A 22507-nucleotide genomic window follows, 5' to 3' on the forward strand; every position below is an offset into this window, starting at 1 on the left:
AAAAAATGATATCATGAAGGGTTGGGTTTTTATCAAAGTCAAGGGCAAAAAAGCAATAAAATCTATTTATGCAGGGTGCATCTTGGATTGTTTTCCCACTTAGTCCCAACTGTCCTAGATTTGAGTTTGTTCCAGAGCACAGTATGAGCATAATACACCCCCTGGGATGTGAGAGGCTCACTGTTCAACAGCACCGACTCAACAGTTACTTCACTAGCTGCTGTGATTGCCAGATTTCAGTCATTTCCAGTCTGGTATTTTATTCTCTAGCCAAAAAACAAATGACAGCGCACTATGTTTTAGCACAATGTTAGGTATTTTTGGAGTGTTCTGATAATTTGTCTCTTCACAAAATGTTTCTAATGAGTCACTGCCCTTGATCAGCTCACTGCTTACTGCTTTTTCTGGCTTTATTGTCTGCCAGTTCAGGCCTGTTATGGTGCCAGACATCTATGAATGTTCAAGGATTCAAGGATTCAAGGAGCTTTATTGTCATTTCACACACATAGAACATGAGTGGAACGAAATTAGTTTCCCCGGTCCCGGTATAAGCCCAATTGCCTAACAAAATAAATATAAATATAAACAACGCTATATAATGTAAAACAGTAGAATATAAAAGAAAAACAGTAGATGATATAAACATCAGTGTAAACAGTATAAACAGTAGTGCAAATGGCAATTTGGTGCAATTTGTGATAGCAAACAAAGGTTTTAGTTATAGGAGCAACCAATAACATGCTATACACATCAGGTTTAGCAAAAGAAATATACATAAAGTATTTTAAAAAGAAGAATTTTAAAGAATTTTACAGAGACAAAATCAAGAGTGCTGAAATTCAGGTAGATTTATTTCATTTTTATGACAGCTGACTACAACAGGTCAGCTGCAGGTGTGTAAGAAAACATAGACATTCCCCCAGTATGTCTAATTGCTAATTAAGAATAAAATTGAGCGAAGTGTGAATCAAAACATGGTTTGGCCCATGTAACAGAAAAAAATGTTGGTGAGCAATTCTTCGAATAAACCCCTGATTTAATATTTTGCTGCTTTCTGGATTTGTAAATGAAAAAAAGTGAATACCTGTGAGTTGAAAGTGAGGCATATCTTTTAACATAAATGGACAATATTTTTTTGTCAGAGTAAAATTTCAGTTGACCATTATAATGTTTGAAGATACTCACATATAAAAGTGAAGCAGTCATCAATGTTTTTCACATAGTGTGTTTTGAGAGTGCAGTGCAGGTTGGTACTGAGGCAGTTTATTGAGCCTATCCAGGAGTTTGAGTGAAAGGTGTAGTGAGTCCATCTGATGAAGATGACTGTTCCTTACAACTTAAGATGCACCCGAGACAAGGAAAAACCATCAGAGACCTTAAAAGGTGTACTATCCTTTGCTGTATCCTGTTCTTGCTGAAGAAAGGTTTTTGAGTGGACTGTAAAGCACAAACGGGGAACACTCAGCTTCCCTCCGTTTGTATCACTTTGGTTTCATCATCTTCATCTGTCTTTGACTTTGTAAACTGTCTCTAGAAATTGTCTTCTTTGTATGCAGAACAGCCTGAAAGTCAACCCATTAATAAAACAAGTCAGTGGTTCACAGAGATAGTTTGACTTCAACTGGTTTCCTTGGGATTCAGACATCCCAGAGTGCAGTGCCTGGACACATCATTGTCAGTTCAAAAGTATGGTCCCTGAACAAGACAGAACGGCTGACTCAAACCATAAGCCTGACCAAAAGCAATTAATGTGAATAATAACAAGCTAATTCATGAGCAAACTGACAAGCTAGTGGGTTAGCTAGCTGGTTAACTAGTCTTACACTGAGTGGATGAAGCTTGGGCAGCTTTAGTCACTAAATGTGAGACTCACAGCTAATAAATTCTGGCAGTGTAGCCTACTATGCTGACAAGTATGCTGATAAAAAGTCAGTTGTTGTTGGGTAACAATCATTGGTATGAGGTACACAAGGAACACCCACCATCATCAAAATGTCACCAAGCAAAGCAAAGCAAAGCTGAGCTAAGTTGGCAAACCTTCATACTGTCCTGCAGCTTACCCACAAAGCGTCTGTTAGCCAACAGCATAAGACACTCCAGAGAACTCTTAAAGGGGACGCTGGGTGATTTACTCAACACTCTGAAGACATGTTATTTTCAAAAGGTCTCTCTTAATCCTCCAACATCAGTGGCAAATGTCCAATTATAAAAATTGACAAATTAATGGCCCTCTGTGTGACCTTTACCCATGGACTAAAGACACTTCTGAGCCTGATCATTCATCTTGCCCTTACAAACTTTTAATATTTCTCTTGCTGTAGTTAAACCCACTGGTGGGTATAACATAATTAAATATCTTACTGACATTAAGGTTAAACGCTGACTGAAACAACCCATCACCAATGCAGAAACAGCTGCAGTTGCAAGTGAATGAATGGACATTAAGGAAATTTGGTGATTGCTCGCAAATAAATGAAAAATAATGAGCCACTACCTCAAGTCCTGAAATAGTTTAAAGTCCACATGGATAAAGTTTCAGTCTCATGGAGGATATCAGAGATTAGAGAAAAAAAACAGCATTAACAGTAAAAGTGCTAATGCTGAGAAATTATTTGGCTGTCACTTCCTTTTCCCCCCTCTTCTCTTTTGCCACTTATTAACCATTTCTGATTTTAACTGTAAACAGGATGGAGCTTCAGAAAGGCCTTAGATGTGTCATTCTTGATATGAAAGAAACTTTAAAGAGGAAACTTAAAGTAAGTGACTTCTTATATCTCAGAGAATATTAATAATGCATGAGAAACATCAAAGAGCAGTTTGGGATCTTCTGTTATCCATGTTTAAATGCCAAGAAGATGGAACAAACTGTAGTTTATGAATGAATAATGTTTGAAAAAGTGATGTTTTGCCCAGAGCAAAAGCACACCGCACTGCAGGGAACAAGATATAAACAAAATACCACAACTAAAATAATAATGTAAAGTAATGTAAAAACAGAAATTGCAGCTCACAGTTCTCCTTTTAGGGACTGTATTTCTTGATCTTCTCTGTTCAATCTCCAAGGTCAATTAAGTGAACCATAAAACACAAAGTGCTGCTGAACTCAGCGTTCAATGAGGTGAAATGAACAATTAGGTATTTTAGTTTAATGAAACTGAGCTTTAAGTGAAGTGTATTTAAATATGTGAGATTCTGTATTATGTGTAAGTAAAGTAGCTTACTTAAATTATGTGAAGTAGCTAAAAATGGTTGGCAATGAGATGAACTGCTAATCTCATTAGCTAACCTCTCTTTTCACATGTTGAAGAGGAAAACAAGAATCTTCATTCTCCCTTAAGTAAAGAACACATTTTGTCACAGTTTTAACGTTTTTTAAAACTCTTTAATATGACCTTTTATATTTGAATAATTTCTAGAGATAATTAACTTACAAGAGAAAAATACTTAAACATTTGATGGTGCTACAGAAATGTTTCCTACACTGTGAATCATTTCATGACCACTCATTTTTTCTTGTGAAGGTAGTGACGCTCTTGTCTGGAGCCACCCTATAAGCTCAAATCAAGGTATTTTTTTTTAACTTTATATAAACTGTTCTCTTCCCTCACTGAACATTCACAGCCAGCATGGGAACTGTTAATGATCCACTGCTCGATATTTGAATCTTTCAGCATTGATGTATGCTGTCCAATAGAACATTCGGTTCCATCTATTCAAAATACGATGTTAAGTGAATCAATGATTCATTTCTTTGCATCATGTAGAGCTTTGGTTGTCTGTTTTTTCATCTGAAAGTGTGTTATTCCCCCAGCAGCTCAGGGACTTATCTTTTAAGGCTGTACATACATCAATGCTATGAGTTATGGCCTCAGCTCCTATGATCAAAACCTCAATTCCCTGCTAAGCGTCCTCCTTGTCTTGCCATTCTCTCACTGTAACTACGGTAATCAAGTGACAGAATCCCATTTCTAAACATTTCTCCTATCAAAGCAGCATTTTTTTCTTCCAAAACTGATGGTCATCAGGCTTTAAAAAGCCATTTCATTTTATTATGCGTACATTCAGACAAGATTTCTTAAGTTCTGTGACCTCAAAATCAACAAAAGCCAGATGCTCTGGGGATTCACAGTTGCAAGTATTGCTATCAATACTTGAAAGAGATACTACATATTAAATCTTTGGCAAAGAAAAGAAGCTGAGAAAAACAAAGAAAGCACCATACAATGGAGAATGGAGCCATCTTGTCAAATGTTTTCCTCAACTGAGAGCAATAGTTTTGATTTCACTGTCATGACAAAGTATGTTTGAACCTATTTGACAGGATTCAAGAAGCCAAAGAGGTTGGGGAGTCATCACAGAGGTTCACAGACTTATCTGATCTTTCAAATTGAGAGGAAACATGAAAAATACTAAAAAGCAGCAAAATCAACCCACCTCTCATACATCATGAAAATGAATTCCAGACTTTTTAATATCATATTTTTCATTTTAGTTTCCAAATGAAAGCAAGCAACTGACTGTAAGCCTGGCAGCTGCTTGTTGATAGGAAAATTAAGTGTGAAATGTGAACTGGAAAGCAAAAATCTACAACTCTTCTTTAGTGCTGAGGTCCTGCTTTGAAAGCACTAGAGCATCATAACTGGATGATCCCCCAAAATAAATAATAATAATTGGATTTAACAGAACAGAAGCCTGATGTGGATGTGAGAGCAAAGAGAGAAATGTTGGGTCTTTGATTGATTTGTTGATTGTCTCTCTTCGCTTTTATCTGAGCAGTGAAATATGAAAGGAAATAGAGGCAGACTTTGGCTAATTATTGTCTGCAAAACACACTTCAAGTCACTGTGTACATGTTCAAGCCTTTTGGGAAGGTATAGCACATTTATTATTGGACTGTGCAGAGGCGATCAATAAATTCATGTTTTCCCCTCCGCACATTTTACTGTCCAATCAATTCCGGGCCGATGCATCTGCAGAGGTGCTTTTATCAAAGCAAAGATGGCCACATTTTGCTTTGAACTGATGGTGTTTTGAACTCCAATTTGCTGTGGTTAAATGCTGAGACACAGCGCCTTCAGAGCAAAAACAAAACAGCAGATGTTAAAAAAACAAAACAAACAAAAAAAAACATGACTGGAAATGAGATGTTTTTATTCAGCAAGACGAGGATTGAGGATGTTATTTGTATTTCTGATTAGAATCAAGATTGCTGCCGTGCTCTCCATATTAACAACCCAACACATGATTGTGAAGAGACCAAACAGCAATAATTGCAGGAATTCAGTGTGTGTGAATAAACTCTGTGGATAAACAGAACACTGAATGAGTTAATGTAGTGTCTCTAATCACTTTTTTGGTACCATCTTTATGATCTCTATAAATTTGTAAAACCTCAGAAAATTTCATAGAGTGCAAGATGACATCGATGACAATCTTCCTAAACCCAAAGATGTAATTTATAATCTCATTTACACCGATATGAAATCATCATTATAATATTTTCTTATTAGTTTTAGAGTCTGCACTCATTATATGAATTGTATAAATTTATTGTTTATATAAAAGTGAGCAAAATCATCAAATCTTCAGTAAGAAACTGGAAAAAGCTAAATATCTTCTTGACAAATTGCGTAAATAAATAAAGGCTGAATCCGAATGGCTTAAAATGTTGATGATCAACTCAATGTCAGTTGACACTGCACATACATGCAAAAGTACAACACATACGCTGTTGTAAATAAATGGAACAACACATACACACTGGTGTCCAACTTTTGACCATATTCTGGATATGGTGTTTATTTGGAGCATAGAAACCTGGTTATTCATGTCTCCATGTGTGTGATTCCAGCCTTCTGATCATCTGAGCAGGCTTCTCTTTGACTCCTCCGCATGCTGGAAGACTGTCATGTCTCTACGGTTTACTTTAACTTTTGACGATAAACCCACTTTTTTGGGGTCTGGTTGCATGGACAAGATGGATAAAACAGTATTTTCATTTGTCAAACTTTCCTTTCAATTTCAGCCTGCTATAAAATCTTATAGTTTAGTTAAATTTTATGTAGCACTAAACCAGCTTAAATGCTTGTAAAGACAATAGACAGCGCTGAAAAAAAACGCAGCCCACATGAAAGAAAACAGGCAGAAACTTGGATAAGGTGTTTAAACGCCACAGTATCCCAGTTTTATTTAGCGTACTCAGCTAGGTACCATGTTTCTTAAAGCAGACAGTGTTTACATGAATAATACAAAAGCAGGATAGTACAGAAACAGGTCATAGTGGAAGAGAGCATTGTGCACAGGAACAACACACTTACTGTGGATTCGACACATTAAAGCCTGTAAGATTTTCTCTAATGAACTCTCTTCTTTTATTCTGGCCATGATGTACTGTTTGCAGGTTGTTATATTCTTCATTCACGTCATTACTTTTTCATAAGATGTAAATTCATTGTTATTATATCATAATAAAGTCAACACTAATTGTCACTGATGACTCCATTTTAAAAACATTATGATTTTTATTTTAACACGTCAAAGCATAGAGGCACTGTATGTCTGTATTTCTGTGGAGTGAAAAATACAGAACCTGTTCATCACTTATTCTGTTTCATAGTGGGTATGCCTCCCTCCCTCCTTCACACACACACACACAGTTTCTCTACTCCTCCATGACTGTCATCAAACATGCTCTTTCTCAGCCATCTTTTATTCTCTATATTCACTGTCAAACTGCCATGACATAGTCTACTACAATGCACTTTATATTTGCATTGCACTGGCATCACATTGAGTTCAGCGTCTCTTTCTGATTCAGCAGCTGCAGGAGAAAACATTGGGATTGAGCAGGTGATAGCTACAGCATGAACTGACCACCAACTCTGAGCTTTAGTGGATAAAAAGGACTTGAAAGTAGTGAAGGCACATGTGTCACGCTGCACCAGTCCCATTCACTTTTATTCTGGGATCAACGAGAGATTCAGTTTTCGCATGAGCCCAGGCTTTATGTTTCTTTTTGATCAGTGTTCTCATACAATCCACGGCACCTCAGTGGCTGGAAGCAGCAGTGGAGCAGGTGTCATCCTCATCTGACAGCAGGTTAATTCAGCTCATCTCTAAAATCCATCCAGCCCTTTTGTGTTTGACATCTAATAAGCCCAGACTTAAATTAAAAGCCCATTAATGCCACCTAATCAAGCCTTGCCATGCTCCCTTCACCATCCCCCTTCACTCTTCCTCCATGAGGAATTAGACTGGGCTGTAAGAGCGTAGCTCACCTATAACTGCACAGTTCACTCTATTAAAAAAGTTTCAGGACTGGATGGAAGACAGATTAGACTGCTGTAATGGAGAAACACATAAGGGGGAAAGGCAGGCTAATCAAGTACATCAAGTACAATCATTTGCTGTCTTTTAATTTAAAACACTATTGCTCATTCTGACACAATTATCAAATCTAAAAATTGTGTATCAGAAAATCTGGGTAATTTATTTTATTTATCCTTTATTTTACCAAAAGCATTTCCACCGAGATTTCGAAGTTCTTCCAAGGGAATTCTGGCCAAGACAGCAGCATAAACTTTGTCACATAAACAACGGAATTACCAGCATTCAGTAATAGGACATTCATTCAGGGGTCAAATAGTCCTTAATCCTATTTTATATTCCTCCATGCTTATCAGATAAAGCAGTTCATGGTCATTGTGTCGCTCACACCATGACGAGGGTGCAGAAACCTTCAAAGCATTTTCACCATAATACAGTGATTATGTTGAAGAAGAATTTGTTTCAACTTCACTTTTTACCTTGAGGGCCTCAATATGATGTCTACAAAACAGATTTTCTTCTAGGAAAAATGGTCTTTGTCAGTTGAAATTCTGTGAACCACTTCATTACTGAAAGTGTCAATCTGTTATACAAAATCTGCTGTCCTCTTTGATCATTCGTCATCATTTAGCACAAGACTCTGTGAATTCTGTGAACAACATAAAAGCAGATTGCAGCTCTTTAATTGCATTTGATGAGGCAGAGCTATACATTATGGTGTCAGCCGCATAAAAATAGAATTTCATCACATTGCAAAACAAATGATTTGACAGGTGTTATTGTTCACAGAACACAACTTTGATCAGAATGTGATCAGATTGCCCATCTTAAAATACAGACCATACCATTACTACAGACTAATCACACACTGAATCTCCCACTTCCCTTTAGCAAGCAAGCCCGTCCCAAAAAGCTGCAGAACACCATTTTCTCAGCGAAGGAAAAATGAGTGGAACATGTGCAGCAGCATCACTTCACTCTTGAGAGACTGCTAAGACATGAAAGATGAAGGCTGCTGAGCTACAGTAGCACTGGTGCTAGCAAGCATCTGCAGCAAGCAGATTATGTTATTTCCTTTATGTTCTACGCAGATCTTTTTAAAATCCTTGCTTTACAGAATATTGTAAAAGAGATCATAGTTTTTGCAAACCAGCTTTGTTTAAGATATTTCTAGGTCATTCAAATAGTGTGTTCTGGAAGACCAAATAACTTGCAAGGCTTTTGTTTAAACGGCAAAGCTAACATTAGCTGACAGTCTGTGATTGGATGTGACCTGCACTCTTCCACATGAAAGTTTCCATGCAGATTCGACACCAATACAATCTCCACAACATTATATTGTGCCTCACCTCTTTGGACATCTACAATTGGCACTGAATGTAAATTGTGAAGTACTAAGGCATCCATCAATAAAGCACGTAGAGATACTGGTTTGGCATGTGGTGGTGGCCCATTTCTTCCCTCTATGATTTTGTTTATTTATTTATTTGTTTTAGGTTTGTCACCTTATATTGTTATCAAATAGAAAGAGGTAGATGGACTGAAAAGCAGATGGCAACGTTACAGACCTCAATGACAGTTCCAGGGCAGTCGAATTAGAGGTAAATATTTGCATTTTACATGCACCTGGGCACTCTGTTACTTCATATGTTTTGGCCCAATCTCTGATTTCTGTCCTCACCAGAACATCATTTACTTAAATGCTTATGCCAGACTATGTTAAGCATGACATTGTTATTCCGCCACACAAAACCTTTTAAGCAGGAAGTCAGGGTGGATAGATGGGAGTACAAAATGCAAGAAGCTGTAGTAACCTAAACTCAACCAAACTCACATCTCCAGCACAGAGGTGGCAGGTCAGAAAACACTCACATGAGTTATTTTTGAAATGGTCACATTGTTTTTGCAGATGGTGCTGACAGATGAGCCATTTTGTCATTGGTATGATTAATTCTGCTTCTGTCACCTCTGAGCATTCGAACCTCGAGGACAATATAAGGTGCAAATCTAAAGTTACCGATCTCGATGTAATATTTCCAAAGTTTCAAGGATATGTACTGCACCGCCCATTAAATCATCCTTTGAATTGCTTTTTTGTATCACAAGTTAGAGAAGCAGGACTGACTAAGGACACATCCACTCTTTCATTTATAAGCCACTTTGACAAAGTCAAATACAAAGGTGGGAAAAAGTGATGGACTTGATTTTCCCTGATGGTCATCATTTATATGGCTGAAAATGCAAAAATGAAGCTCACATCAGGACCTTGCATCGATTTTCTCTTCAACAAATTTGGAGTTACTCTGAGAAAATATATTTTTCTATTGTTCAGAGTTTCTCTTGGTGCAAGACAGCAATGACAAAGCCCCTCTGAACCTACTGCTTTGAAACACATCAGAGAAAAATAATGCTCTGTGGCACATCTAATTCATCAATGCACCACTACGCCCCCTTCTTGCCAGCTTCAATGGTGATGCATTTTTTTGGGTTGCCTCTGCAAGAATCAATCTGCAGAAGAGCAGAGACTCTCATTGTGTTCTGTAACAGCAGTTTGACCCGGTCGATTATCTTTCAGCTCAACTTATTAGTATCACTTCAAATGAATCATTGAAAATGTATTTTCATAACTCAGAGGAGCCTTCACTGAAATGCCACAGGACTCTTGATGCACATGACCACTGATTCTACACAGCGTTACCTTATCCCCTTTGTCTGAGAGCTGCTATCACCCCTGAAACACACTTCATGCCAGTAACCCAAGTCGAAGTGTGCAGTGTGGGGTGCTGTAAGAGTTTTCCCAAGCCAATTGCCACATCGGCTCACTATTTTACACACCTTTAGCCAGGTGACAGGAACCAGTCATTAAAATCAGGAGCTGTGCACATATTTTGGTATAAAAACGTGCAGCCAGGGGAGCCACTAGACATTTTTCATCCTTAAAACACATCTCACAGAGCAACAAATATTCAGTTATAAATAGGTTCAAAATAACAAATATCCTTTTATGTCTCTTTTCTGCCTTCATCCTAGATGAACCCTTTGGGGTAATCAAATGACACTTTTAAGCAGCTTTAACTGCTGCGACCTTCTTATGGTGGTCAATTGGGAGCAATATGATAAGTCCAGCACAGTATAGTGTTCATATTAGTGTTTCTGTTATACATAATGTGTGATGCGTGTCCTGTCACAAATCTGTTTATATACCATAGCCTCATCCCCCTTCGCTATCCACAGTCTTTATTATACTTTATTAAACATAATCCAGAGTTTTGCTGTATTGTCCAGTGCTGATTTTCTTCTCTGGCAATATGGTTGTGTCAAAATGTTGTATCGACAAAATGGGTAGATTGTGAGTGATCTTAAAAGAATTCTAATGAGTGAGTGTTTCATAATTATGCAGTATTGTTCTGACAGGAAATCCTTGTACTATGCACTCTTTTCCATGTGAAGCAAAGCAGTCCAATACAACATTTTAAAGTACAATAGAGCTCAATCAATATCTCTGAAACAAAACCTTTTCATAGGTTTTCACTGTAGGGCCACTACACTGGCTTTTTATTGGCACAAACAAAACAGTCTCATTTAAGCAAGTACTGGCTGGCTTTGTTGAACACAAGCTACACATAAATATCAAGTAAAGATACAAATGAGTATCTGACAAGATTCTCTCACAGAACTTGGTGTTGCAGTAGATTTTGTCTCTAGAATGTATAATGCTGTTTTTTCACTGTGGTGCTTGAGAGTTGAAGTTGAGTGTTGATCAGGCCAGCAAGTGAGCTTTGAAAGCCAGAAATCCAGGGAACTAACTGACTAAAATAGTTTAGTTCTTGGTATTGATTAACACGTCTCCCTGCAGTTGTAATATCTGAATGCACTTTGTCCTCCAGTAAGATTATTATGTACGATCTGCTAGATGTTGTCTGTATTAAAAATTCAATGTTGAAGAATGTTTTACTTAATAGGGAGGCACTGCAGGTACATGTGAGAGTTGGCTTTAATGCTCACATTTGAATATATGAAGATAAATGAGTGATTGTGCTAGTGTAACTACTCATTTCCCCTGGTATTGCATATTGTTTAAAAATGCAATGAATGACTTTGGCAGGTATTAAATGGAAATTCATTATAACGGTTTGGGGCTTTTTTCTTCATACATCAAGGATTGGGAAGGTGCATTCTGAAGTGGAAACCTCAGGAGACAAAGTCAAGGGGGAGAAGGGCCACCTCCATACTGCATTACAGCATGAACTTCAGAGCAGTCCAATTAGAAATGTATGTCCACTATAAAAAGAAATGTTTTACCTATGAAAAATAAAAGTATTAATTATGAGTCATTCATTGTGAAGAATGAATCTTCTCACATTTTTACATTGCATACACAAAAGCATGTCCTCTGTCCACACAGCTTAAACTGATCAGAAATGTTGAAGCTGGTTGAACTGCTCCATATGCACAACAATTTGGTAGCTTATTGTGTGTTTTCCTTCTCAATTTCCTTCAGATATCTTACATCCAAAAAAACAAAAACAAAATGTTAGCACTTCATGTTCATTATTTTATTATTTCATATTTATTATTTGGTGTGTCAGTGAAGTAAATGTACTCGGTTACTCTGCACCTCTTTATATGCTTCAAATGTAAACAAATACATCAGTGAATGAACAGCAGGCTAAATATGCTCTTTGGTCTCGAACAAAAACAGCATCCTCAAAGACACAACATGTGATAACAGCACTTGAGAGCAGGTTTTCTGTCAAAACACCCAAGAGGAAGACATGTTATACACCAGCATCTTGTGTGCTCTTTGAATCTCAGAGTAGATTGAGTCAACATACATGTGAGTTTTAGGGTTATATAAATTATAAGGCTCTCACGGGCATCAAAAGACACATCTCGTCTTCTGTGGCAGCGCAGTGCAAGCACACTTCACTGCATGGAAACAGCTCTATCTGTTTAATTACCCTCCTCTGAGGCATCAACACATCTCAACTGCCACCCCCACCACTCATGAATTAATGATGCACATCTCTGGTTGTTATTAGTAAGCTGCACTGGGAAACAGACTGGTCGAAGTTAATTTGAGATTCAGCTCTAAAAAAACCTGAGGTGGTTGTTGTTTTTCACTGTAGTGACTATTAAAACAACAAATATTCTTCTTCATTTGTATCAACAAGGTGTGTGGCCCTTCAGGGACTGAAGAGCCCTCTTCGGATACAAGGCCAGCTGGCACTGGCAGTGGTCTTGTCTTGAAAATTATCATGCTGGATATACATGTAGTATGCATAACAAACTAAATATATCAGTAACACCCTGGAAATGTTGCATTCATGTAGTTCATGAAATGAGGATTCATTTCTGCGTCTGTGTGCATGGGTACATGATGTTTGTGTATGCAAAATGGCAGTGGCTGTAATGAATGCACAACCAACTGATTGTTTGATGTCATTAGTTTCATTTAAGTTTGGATTTTAAAACACATCTAAATAAAATAAATGATGTCAGCATGCAGGACTGTTTCTTCCTACAGAGTTTGGCCAAGTTTTTTTGTTTTTTGCCAAGTTCATACCACAACACTTGCTGTTCATAAACTGTTTGACACCAACGTTAATGTTTAAAAATGTCCTTATTTCAGATTCCACTTTTGATCCTATTTGTGACCTGCATTAATTTTTAATAGACATTCTGCGATGTCACTTTTATTAAAACGTGATTTGATGAATTCTCTAAGATCACTGTTTGCTTGGCTACCTTTAAACAGATACAATACTTTACACTTCTAATTACACACTGTCTGTTACATTTGTGTAGCCATTCAGGGCAGTGACTTATATGACTGCAGACATGATCTAGATTTTTTTTCCCAATTTTTTAAATTTCAGAAATCTGCGTATTGTTTCATCAAGATTAGGTCCACCCGAGAGCTGTGACATAAATTGCAGTTCTTCTATCTTCTTGATGTAGCGCAGCACTTGTGAGAAAAGCCTTCGGCTGATGAAAAGGTGTGGGGTGACACATTTGTCAGGATTACCTTGTAATAGACAGACCTTATTCATTACAAATCCAGCGCACTTTAATAAAGGAGAAATTACTGAGAAACAGCGACTTCAGATCTTCCTGAGTGTCAGTATCAGTGCACAGTTTTTCAGATGACACCCAGATCTGTTTTCAGTACTGGGATGCCAAGTTCTTTGAAGGGTTTTTGTGTGTCTCTCAAGAGGTGTCTAATGCATTGTAATTACTTATAGGAGAACCCTTAGATTTGATGGCAGTGTGGCTCAGTGTAATGCGTGAATGATGTTTTCTTATTGCTAATACGAATACAATTACTAGATGAAGAGTTTGAACAGTAAATAGAAATGAGAACACCAAAGGCAATGAGAGCTTGATTATTATGCCGTATCTGTTGACCCAGTGTCCATTCACTCAGTCCACTGTTAATATAAGCATGTAGGCGTCTGTGTTATCAGCTTTGAACTCCTTTGTCCCTGCTACAGAGCTTCAAGAACAGCTTGAGTGACTTGGCATTTTTCCCCTATCACTTCTCTCTGATGCTGTTGAAGAATTAGCAGGGAGGAAAAGGCTAAATTCACTCCTATCTATTTTGCTCTGTGCAAATCACATTACAATTCAAGGCTGAATTGGCAGCCTGTACCCTTGATTACTGTTCTCATTAAAAACATCCAGAAAAACCTTCAATTAAAACTCAAAGTCACTCCTGAATATTAAAATCACAGTGACTTTGCTCATTCAGGGGCTATAGAGGATAGACATCAATATTTCACCACCCAGCGAGTCTCTGTGAGTCCATCAGGGTGACTTTAATATCTTCTCACTTCTTTTTGGCTTTCCTTTAATCCACAAACACTGAACAATGACAATGTCACATTCAAATATGTAAAAGTTAACAAACCTGACCCTTATTCAACAAATTCTCCAGATGCATATCATCTAGAGGCTGACTGTTCCTGTGAAATGATGGGTAGATAAAAGCAAAGGTCAGAGCTAACATCCCTGCTGCACCTTTTAAACTATGTTGCTTGTCGTTAGAATGAAATTCACCTAAGTTAACTCCCCAAAGTGTAGACTTCTAAGGCAGGAAAAAAAAATCCTATTGATTGGGAGAGTTGTGGGTATTCTCCCAAGCATTTTCACAGCACATTTCACTGCATCAGCACTGCCTCGGGGCATCATAGTGAAAGCAGCTAGCAGACTAGTGTAGCTCTTGAGGAGCTGGGTGGAGGAACTTGATACAGGTGAAGTGAATATAATGACTTAGCTTTTGACATAGCAGGGAGACTGGAGCACTCAGAACTCTGTAACAACATGCCCATTCCTTGATAACTTGTTATAGACTACTGATCTGATGTGTTAGCTTCTGTATTGTAAGAGTACAGAGTTTAAAAAAAAAAATGCCAGTATATATTGTCGGTTTTCTACAGTCTCATTTCCTAACCACTGAAGCATCATAACAGCTCTGTCTGTTTAACATTGTTACATTTTTTTCCTTTATTTAGCAGCGCTGCAAAATGTGTATTAATTAGTTATTGCGTCTTGGTGTTTGCAATAATGCTTGCAAGGGTTGTCGCTGTTGCATTAGGAGCAGTTCAAAGTGGAACCAATAGTGAAGGCAGCAGTGGCACTAAAACTGTTGGTGCTATTGTCCCTTTTATGCAACAGATATATGCAGCATTTCCAGTATGGAGCTCCGTGATCGTGACAACTGCACCATCTGCCTCTTCAGCTGCAGACTGTCTTCCTCTCTTGTGGCTGTATAGGGGGGATCTTTATGTGTCTTGTGGAAGCAAGGCACAAACTAAAACTATTTTGACGCTTAATTAAAGAATTTTTGCTTGTCATTCTGCCACCTCTCCACCAGTTGCCCCCAGGGAGTTGACCCTGCTCCTCACTGAAGAAAATAAATACCATATGAATACCATTTCCTATTACTGTACTGATGTTTTTGTGACCAGACTTCCAGCAGGTTTTTGCACTTGCATAATAAAGCTTAAATCCAACCTTTTCAGTCATTCAGACATATGCTATCATTTAAACAGCCATTAAACAGATGTTTAAGAACATTTTGTAGGGTAGCAGCTGGAAACAGTTAGCTAACAGCTCATCTGCCAACATCATCTCTGACAGTAATGATTAGCCCTTTCTGATCCATATTTCAAATTTACAAATTATCTTGATGGCCATAGTAAGCCAGGTCTCAATTCCAGGTCACCAAATACCTCAGTTTTGTCAGTTCACTTAGGATGCAGAAGGGTCGAGCATTAACGTACCTGCAATGTAAACGCATCTGCGGGACAGTCCCAACAGGGGGACGTAGGGATTTGTGAGCAGGATCCCATGCACATGACTTGGGTCACCAATATCTTCCTATACTTAACCAAGCAGTTTTTGTGCTTAAATTTAACCATTGTGCCATTTCATGCTAACCTCTTGTTAGAAAGTTGTGTACAAACACTAACTGGTACCTTGTACATCTGGATGAGAAGCTGCAGTATCTAATGACTGGGGATGAGAACATGTTGCCATTGCAAATTCAAAGACAATGATAATCACCTGTTCCACATACCTTCCCTTGTGACACAGATCTGACCGTGGACGGCCATATATATTCATATTCAATGTTTTCACTTTATTTCAACATAATAAAAAAACTAGTGGTATTTGGCTTTATTTTGTAAAATATGTACACTGTGTATACATGAAGGTTTAAATAAGAGTCTGAGGCCATGGTTCTCTTCCAGAAGACATGATATTTCTCCCTCTGGGCTGGGAGTGAGTTGCAGCCCCAAGTGAAGAAGTTCAAGTATGTCAGGATCATGTTCATGAGTAAGTTCGACGGATGGACTGACGTGGCATCAGCAGTAATGTTGGCATTGGGAAGTGAGCCTGAATGCAAGACTCACCCTTAGAGATGGGGTAAGGAGCTCAGTCATCCAGAGGGAGCTCAGAGTGGAGCTGTTGTCGAATGATGCCAGTTGAGCTGGGTCGGGAATTATACCAGGATGCCTCCTGAGCTTCCTCCTTCAGAGGTTTTCAAGGGTAGATCCAGAACACGCAGAAGAGATTATACTTTCTCATCTGGCTCAGGAATGTCTTGAGATCTCCCCCTGCGGGATGGAAACATTGCTTGGAGAGGGACCTTTGGACTACCTTGCTTAGTCTGCATCTGTTGCAACATATCCCTAGATAAGTGGCAGAAAAATGGATGGATGTTATTATAGGTTGGTTTTCAACTCATATGACCAGTAGCCAGTTGGAGCCACAGCAGCAGTAATATGTGTATGATGTTTGTAGTTAGTAATAGTAGAAGTAGCACTATTATGTTATTATTACTGGTAGGGTGTGATAGTGGTAGCATTGTTAAAAGTCAAAGGGTAGGATAATATCAGTGGTAATATCTACTTATACTGTGGAGAAATTTAACATGCACTGTAAGCAGCTTGAAAATTTGAGTGCTGCATCAGTCACACACTGCATCCCTGCAGAGAAGCTAAAATAAGCTACTGTACCAAATGGTCGGTCAGACTTCTGATTAGACCTATGCACTGTTTGAAGCCATAATACAGCTTGTTAATTTAGATGGTAAAAATATGGCTTTATAACAGTTGAGGAAAGAGATGATGTAAAATAGTGCTTAAAAATATATATCAGGCTCACCATGTTATTAAAGACAAAACCAGTGTAATCAGGGTGCCGAAGAAAATAAATCCATGTCTGGATTAGATCTGTAGCTGGCTGCTCAGGGTTTAAACATTCAGTAAATAATTTTTCAGTATCATTGGAATGATGAATGGATTTAAAGGGTTTAAAAAAAATTTAAACAAGATTTTCAATTTTGGAACAATTTTCTCAACATTAGCTAATGAGTGTTTTACCACTAACAACTCAAAAGGACTGCTGGCAACACATTTGAAAGACATGACAAATACGATGAGTCAAAGGTTAAATAAAACTGTTTTGGCCCTAGAACAAAGCTTGACGATTCATAATTACCAATGGAGACTGAAGAGTTTCTGCTTGATTGGTAGAATATGAACCAGTTCACTGTAAACTATCAATTACAACAACATGATTAATCACATCAAGGGTGAGGGTGGGCTCAGGTCAAACAGTGCTAACACTGAGCTCTTACTGATGTCCTGGTATGCATTTATCAAATGGTAATTAATAACCCAGAGAATGGGGATATAAAAGCTGTAGGATTGATGTAAGTCTCTACCTAAGACCCTACAACCTCCAGACTTTTAGGATGAACACATGAGACTGAAGAACCAGAGAGTCTATGCTCATCATTTGATTGCCCCACACAGGGATCAAATCCATACTAAGACACTTTCATGTGCACCTCAGTTGGCCTGATTCCAAATTTTATAGGAATCTGTCTTGGTTTTCCAGGTTTTTCAGCTCTACTGGTGGTGATATGCACCTAAAGCCACCACACATCCACCAAAATCAGCAAAGAATTTCCCTCCAGGGATAAATAAAGGAATTCTGATCTGATCAAAGGAACAAAACCTTTAAACAGTAGAAGTACTGTTAGCTAGTTGTTCACAAACACACAAATGAATCATATTTACAAATTAACTTTCCTCGTCTTCACAGTCTCTAATTTTTGTCACTCTTTCACCCATACAGAATAATCATTGGTTGCACTGATCAGGGATCAGTGCTATATGCAATAAATGCTACAACACATCTGTGCACCTTCTGTAGGGCCATAGGTGCCAAAATTGCAGGAGACATATTGTTCCTGTTGCTTCAGAGACAAAGCAGCAGCTAATTAACTGTAATTTAATTTTTTCTATCACTGTAGATGCTGTAGCACTTAGTAGTGCACTAACTCAGTAGGGGTAAAGCTAATGTATGCATATTGGAGAGACAGATGCATTTGCATTTATTTGACTAAAATTAGTCTTTTCAGATTTCAGTCTGTCTCCAAGGATTTTGAATGCATTTAGACTTTGCTTATTTGAGATCTGCTCAAGACTGATGAAGTGACTAAATGGGGTCTGAAACTGGCATGAAACAGTGAGTACAGAAACAAGAGCTGTTCCCAGAACAGATCAAGCAAGTGCCTATTCCAGTATATCTCATAGTCTCTTTGAATGAGCTAGTGAGCACAATACCTAAAAGAAGTGCGTCTAGACAACCCCTGGCCTCTCAGTGAAATTGATGGAAAGTGTATTAGCAAGTTGGCTTGGATGAAAATCATGAGAGGCAACAGTGAATTGATTTGCTGGTGATTGTGCAGTAAATAATTTCTCGGAGTTAACAATCGGAGCGGCAGGAACACCTGTCGGGGCAGTGCTTACAAAGTGCATAAGAACCTGGAGAGGTAACTTTGAAAAAAAAGAATCAGGGTCCAGATGATCTGCTTTTTGATCGTTACCAGGATGGAGCAATAATATGCACAGCTGGGTGAGATCATTAACAGACGCATTGTCGGGGAGGCCGCAGCGTTGTGCTTAAACCAACAAAATGAGATGATGTGTGATGTTCATTAAAGATATGAGAGCACATAGAGTCATGATGTGTAATGGCTGCTATAAAAAGGGATAAAATAACAACGCAACAGTGATCAAAGAGGAATGGCCGCTCCCCTGAAGAGTGTTTAGACCCAGACCAGAACAAGAACCTGGCTTTCATTTAGACTATAAATGCTATTGAGAAGCACACCACTTAACTCCTTAGTGTGCGAGGAAAGAGAAATTCTATGAATTCAGGCTTTAAAGAAGTAAGGAAGGCAAACAGCTGCACAAAATGGTCAAAGTAATGACATGCTGTTTAAACAGACTATGTGGATTTCATCAAGGGCAAACCCTACACACAGCAGAGGCAAACGAACTCAGACTGTCAATTGTTTACGATGGCCCTGCACACTTTATTGACTAACAAGTAAAAGTAAAATGGGAGACGATACAACGAAAGTTATTTTAGAAGCATGTTTTGTGTCACATTTGTGTGTCTTAACAACCTGACAGAAATCATTAAATTAAATGCACTGACAAACAAACAAACAAACAAACAAACAAACAAACAAACAAAAAAATCCAATCCATCTAAGTCATTTCATTCAGCGTGGATGAGAAACATAAGAGAGCTTGCTGAGTGCAGCAAACTCGTCACTCACACACGTCTCCAGAGCTTAGCCAGTCTAGTCCGACATTACACAAATCACACACACACACACACACACACACACACACACACACACACACGCCTTTCCCGCTCTCTTCTGTCTTTCTCTGATAAATCTATCATTTTGATTTATTTATTCATTCATTTATTTTTCCCTTTTTCCTAATATATGTAATACTTTTGGGGGACTTTATTGAACCAGACTGGGGACACGTGGATGAGGGCTGCATCTCCCCTCAAACAACAGAAAACTAGAAAGAAAAGAAAAATATCAATATAATAACTCATACTGGGGGACAACCCAATATGAGAAGCTGGGAATGACCTGCAGTGGACCAGCTTCCCCCTAAAGGTCTGGGGATGACCTAAAGCAATGACACCCAGGAGAGAAGAATAAGAAAATGAAATTCATTGAGATAAAAAACAAAACAAAAGAAAAAACCTTCTTTCCAGGTTGAACTGATCCCATGCAAAACCAAAGATGTCGTTATCTTTTAGTATTTCTGTGGACAGACAACATATGTGTGTGTTATCACAGCTCTCTCTGTCTTATTCATTTATTTATTAATCTCTCCTCCTCTGATTCTCACCACTAACCTGCACAATCACAGTCACGCATATATGAATACATATGCCTATAAAGACTTATTTTGTTACCCCTTTGTCTAATTTGTCATCCGTTTATGTCACACTGAGGAAATAAATTAGCGCAGAAGCAGTGAAAGTTTACAGCCAATAATGTTGTCAGAAGTGAATTCAGTTTCAGTTTTGAGGAGTCAGAAGCTGGTTTCTCACCTGTTATGCTCACTGCACTTTACATTGTTCCTGGCCTGAGGCCCACAGTCCCACTTTTCATAGCTGCTTCCCAGATAGCCCCACTCCAGTGAGCCATGAGTCACATTATTTTGATTTTCTTTCATTCACATCACTGTCCAGGCTGGTTCCTCACCGCATGAAATCCTCAGAAAAAAAACGTCGTCACAACAAGAATGACAGCGTCGGTCCATTCGGCACCCAAGTGCACCCAAACGCAGGTTACTTTCTACAGTGACAAACGCCTCTAGCACCCGGAGGAATTACAGTGGGAGCAAAGAAGGAAGTGAGGTGATGATATTATAGTGCAATAAACTCCACATATGGAGGAGGTCTATCATCAGAAACGTTTCCAGCCAAAAAAAAATGAACATGTTGTATTTTAATATGCTTAATTCACAGGAAGTACAGTCCCTGAGCTGTCCACAGGGGACAGAGCAGATTGATGGTCACGCTGCGTGTCAAAATTACATTCCATTAAATACCAGTGCCTGCACTAGGATACAACTGTGAGCTCATAGAGCTCAACAGCAGGATTCATCTGCCGAACCTGTTAAATCATCCTTTTTGAAAAATGAAATTTCATTCAGAATATACCAGTTAATTCTGAGGTATTCACATGCTCCTGTACTTACACTAACTTTACACAACACCGTTGACTCAGGGGGCTTCAGAGGCTCCAGGCTCACTTTACATCAACAGGTTTGAAGTAATTTGATTAATTGCAACTTTGTTTCGGAATATGTGGGGTACAAGCAAAAGTTGCACTAGTTTGTCTCTTTACTGCACACTCTGCAGTGCAGTAAGCAGGTTAAATAGCACCCATGAAAACCAAAAAACAAAGAGGTTTTCGCTGTTAAAGTTGCAGTTGTAGTTGAGGAGTACCTCATCATTCTTACATGACTAACAAACTGGATTAAGCTTCAGACATGCAATATAAATCTTCCATTGTGAAAGTGATATTCCAGCATCTGCCTATTTCCTGTTGTTGATCACGCTAGAGTGCTCGCCATCTCTTTAAGTGACACACTAGTTTGTCTCCGCAGTGTTTTGTGTGTTCTGCCCCGAGCAAGATTTTAGCTCTGCAATTCAAGAGGAAAAGGAAACCGTGTGTGGAATTTCATCTTTCTCATTTTTCATATATCTGCTTCTGTAATTTCCCTGGAACTCTTTTCTCATGTGATTTTTATTATGTGTTTCTAAGCTGTGTTAGTACCATACTGGCTTTACTTTCTGCCCTTGTTGTTTAGGGAATGTCTTCTTGATGTCAGATTTTGTCTTTGTACTGCCACATACAGTGTCACTCTCCATTATGTAACATTATGCACACTCATTATCCTCCTCCTAATTATGTCTTGAAGAATTACTTACTGTATCTTGGCATAACCTCACCCGGCTTTATCGTCATGCACCTTGGAGCACAAAGTTTGATCATCACCACCTCTCCTTCTCTACCTCACTTCTTTTACTTAAACACATTTTTTATTTCCTGTCCTCGGGTGATTTTATTGCCAGCCCTAAGAATATCATCCCCTTCACAACAACGTCAGGAGACAGTTTCTGGTTGCTTTGAAATCCCTTCCCTTAAATAACCCTCATGTAACACTGCGAGGTCCCATCTCAATCTAATGCTCTTTCCTGTCTCGTGTCCCTGGAAAGTTTCTTCTCAATGCACCAGCGAGCAAAAATACTATCCTCGTAAAATCTGACGCCCGCTGTGTTCTGTGACTTTGTCACTTTCAGTGTCAGTCAAATCGACCTGCTGAGATTATCTTTAATTCAAAACCATACTGCTGTACTATTTTATTATACATTTTATTAATATGTTTTGCAGCAAAGTTTAACTGCTGCCAGGCATGTGTTCCTTTGCAATGGTTTTCTGGTGAAGGAATGACTGTTTTCCTGCTGTATGTAGGATGTAGGAAGGTGGGATCACATTTCCAGTTAAATAAAATAAAGCTGCATTGTGTTGTCTGTTGTCTTTCCTGTGTTTGACCGAGACCGAGTTCTTTCCCTAACCTTCAGCGGTGTGAGTGCCACACCACTGGATTCCAAGAGTGAATCAGTGAATGCTCTGAAAATGTGTTTATTAAAACTTTCCTCATTACATTGATTAAAAAACAACAACAAAAAACAAAACAAACAAAAAAAACCCTGAAATCATAAAATAGGCTTTTGATAAAATAAAAAAATAAATAATTCAGTTGGCATCAGT

Source organism: Scatophagus argus, chromosome 1 (genome assembly GCF_020382885.2).
Source record: "Scatophagus argus isolate fScaArg1 chromosome 1, fScaArg1.pri, whole genome shotgun sequence".
Taxonomy (NCBI): Eukaryota; Metazoa; Chordata; class Actinopteri; family Scatophagidae; genus Scatophagus; species Scatophagus argus.